The sequence below is a fragment of the Odocoileus virginianus genome, chromosome 24 (genome assembly GCF_023699985.2).
Source record: "Odocoileus virginianus isolate 20LAN1187 ecotype Illinois chromosome 24, Ovbor_1.2, whole genome shotgun sequence".
Taxonomy (NCBI): Eukaryota; Metazoa; Chordata; class Mammalia; order Artiodactyla; family Cervidae; genus Odocoileus; species Odocoileus virginianus.
Window position 1 is genome coordinate 40,760,740 of NC_069697.1, and position 3,778 is coordinate 40,764,517.

Below are 3,778 nucleotides of genomic sequence, written 5' to 3' on the forward strand. Positions count from 1 at the left end.
TTTCTTGTCTTCTTATGTTTTCTTGGTTTACACATAAATAAAATAAAAATGCCCTTAGACCAAAGTCTTAAACACAGATTTAAAAAAGAACATTAAGTATTGTTCTGAAGTGCTAATGGTTGTGGCTATTAAAATTTTAAAGCAAAAAGCACTTCCTTGGCAGTCCGGTGATTAAGACTCCATGTTCCCATTGCAGGGGGCAGAGTTTGATCCCTTGTCAAGGAACAAGCCTGCGTGCTACAACTGAAGATACTGCATGAAGAAACAGGCTCATCACAGCCAAATAAACTAAAAAAAAAAAAACAAGAAAAGAAAAAGGAAGGGCAACTCTATTAAAAAAAAAAAATTAAAGCAAAATTATTTTTTTTTAGAGTTCATAATGAACAGTGGCATTCTTAAATACCAAATATTTCATAGGAATTATCAAAATAGCTTCTGCTTTCAATCCAGGAGCATTTGAGAAAATACTAAAATGAGAAAAGCTAATTTAACATTTATCCAAATCATGTTAAAAAAAATTAATTTTAGAATCAGAAAACATGTATAAAATTAGGTGGTAAATAAGAAAAATCAGACAGCAAATAATAGCCCATAACTGGAGATTTTATTTAAGATGTGACAGCCCTGATCAGTTGTTGACTGTTGTGTAATATGGTTAATACAAAAAACCTTATGAGTGACTTTTAAGTTTCTTATCAACTGAAAACTAGCTAGGGCTTTATTCAACAGAGTGAGGCAAGTTCCGGGTGATTTGAACCTGTTGTTGAATGACATTTGTGGTCAGTTTTATGATAAGAAAGCTATAATGAAAAATGTGAAAAAGTATTCTTTTAAAACATGATCAAATACACAATATGTGCTCTGTCTGGTTTCTTTAAATTCATTGAAGAAAATGTCACTTCTTCACTACTGGGATTTGTTGAGCTGGATTCAACATTTTGCAACTATTATTTCTGTTCTTTTCAGCTCCATCTGGCAGATGAAGTATGTTAAACATGCATGGCAGCTTACATGATATACCCATGATAAAGCTGTCCAAATATTGCAACAGGAGTTCAAAAACATACTAAGGTCTCTGAACTGTATTTTCAAAGATTTGAAGAGAAAACTGACAATAAAGAAAGTGCAACATGTTTTTTTCTAAAAGTTGATAAAGCTCAAATAAACCATTACAATGTTTAGACAAGCATAAGTTTATAGGAAAGTTTAAGGAGAATATTATAAAGAAGTATTTTCTCTGAATCATGTCAAATGAATTGCTGAACTCATGCCCATTATATTAGGTGTATTCTTATCAAATTATTTATTTTTAATGGAAGGATAATTGCTTCACAGTATTGGGTTGGTTTCTGCCAAACATCAACATGAATCAGCTGTGGGTATACAAATGTCCCCTCCCTCTTGAACATCCCTCCCACCTCCCTCCCCACCCCACAACTCTAGGTTGTTACAGAGCCCTGGTTTGAGTTCCCTGAGCTGTATTCTTAGAAATAACAACATTCTCCTATGTAACCACAATCAAAATCAGAGAACACTGGTACTTCACTATCAACTCAAACCCTATTCAAGTCTTTATAATTGTCGTGTTTTGGAGGAAAAGAATCCAGTTTACCATCACACATGGACTTTGCCAATGTCTCTTTAGTCCGTTCAGGCTATAACAGTTCCTAAGTATTTCTTGACTTTTATGACTTTGACAATTTTGAAATCACAGTAATTTATTTTGTAGAAATATTCCCCAATTTCAGTCAGTCGACTTTTCCTCATGACTAGCTTCAGGTTGGGTATCTTTATCAGGAATATTACAGATACTAGACTGTATTCTTTTCAATGCATCCTATCAGTTAGCACATGGATTTCATTTGTCCCATTACTGATGATAATCCCTTTGATCACTTCAATTAAGGCAGTGTCTATAAGGCATTTCCAGTATAAAACTGTTTCCCCCTTGATCATTAGTAAGAACTTTGTGCGGAGATATTTGAAACTATGCCAATAACCCATTCCTTCTCAATTCACCCATAAGTTCAGTTTATTTGTTTATATCTATATAAGCTCATGCTTATTTTTACAGTGTGGTTCATAAAAGTTCATAAAGTTCATAAAAATTCATACAGTTCAATTGAGTCACTCAGTCGTGTCTGATCTTTTGCGACTCCATGGACAGCAGCATGACAGACTTACCTGTCCATCACCAACTCCCGGAGTTCACTCAAACTCATGTCCATTGAGTTGGTGATGCCATCCAACTGTCTCATTCTCTGTCATCTCCTTCTCCTCCCGCCTTCAATCTTTCCCAGCATCATGGTCTTTTCAAATGAGTCAGCTCTTTGCATCAGCTGGCCAAAGGATTGGAGTTTCAGCTTCAACATCAGTCCTTCCAGTGAACACCCAGGACTGATCTCCTTTAGGATGGACTGGTTAGATCTCCTTGCAGTCCAAGGGACTCACAAGAGTCTTCTCCAACACCACGGTTCAAAAGCATCAATTCTTTGGCACTCAGCTTTCTTCACTGTCCAACTCTCACATCCATACATGACCACTGGAAAAACCATAGTTTTGACTACATGAACCTTTGTTGGCAAAGTAATGTCTCTGCTTTTTAATATGCTGTCTAGGTTGGTCATAGCTTTCTTCCAAGGAGTAGGCGCCTTTTAATTTCATGGCTGCAATCATCATCTGCAGTGACTTTGGAGCCCAAAAAAACAAAATCTGTCACTGTTTCCACTGTTTTCCCATCTATTTGCCTTGAAGTGATGGGACCTGATGCCATGATCTTAGTTTTCCGAATGTTGAGTTTTAAGCCAAATTTTTCACTCTCCTCTTTCACTTTCATCAAGAGGCTCTTTAGTTCATTGCTTTCTGCCACAAGGGTGATGTCATCTGCATATCTGAGGTTATTGATACTTCTCCCAGCAATCTTGATTCCAGCTTGTGCTTCATCCAACCCGGCATTTTGCATGATGTATTCTGCATATAAGTTAAATAAGCAGGGTGACAATATATAGCCTTGATGTACTTACTCCTTTCCCTGTTTTGAACCAGTCTGTTGTTCCATGTCCAGTTCTAACTGTTGTTTCCTGACCTGCATATAGATTTCTCAAGAGGCAGGTCAGGTGGTATGGTATTCCCATCTCTTTCAGAATTTTCCACAGTTTGTTGTGATCCACACAGTCAAAGGCTTTGGCATAGTCAATAAAGCAGAAGGAGATGATTTTGCTTTTTCAATGATCCAACAGATGTTGGCAGTTTGACCTCTGGTTCATCTGCTTTTTCTAAATCCAGCTTGAACATCTGGAAGTTCATGGTTCACATAGTATTGAAACCTGGCTTGGAGAATTTTGAGCATTACTTTGCTAGTGTATGAGATGAGTGCAATTGTGTGGTGGTTTGAACATTCTTTGGCATTGCCTTTCTTTGGGATTGGAATGAAAACTGACCTTTTCCAGTCCTGTGGCTACTGCTGAGTTTTCCAAATTTGTTGGCATATTGAGTGTGGCACTTTCACAGCATCATCTTTCAGGATTTGAAATAGCTCAACTGGAATTCCATTGCCTCCACTAGCTTTGTTCATAGTGATGCTTCCTAAGGTCCACTTGACTTTGTGTTCCAGGATGTCTGGCTCTAGGAGAGTGATCACACCATTGTGATCATCTGGGTCATGAAAATATTTTTTGCATAATTCTTCTATGTATCCTTGCCACCTCGTCTTAATATCTCCTGTTTCTGTTAAGTCCATACCATTTCTGTCCTTTATTGTGCTCATCTTCGCATGGAA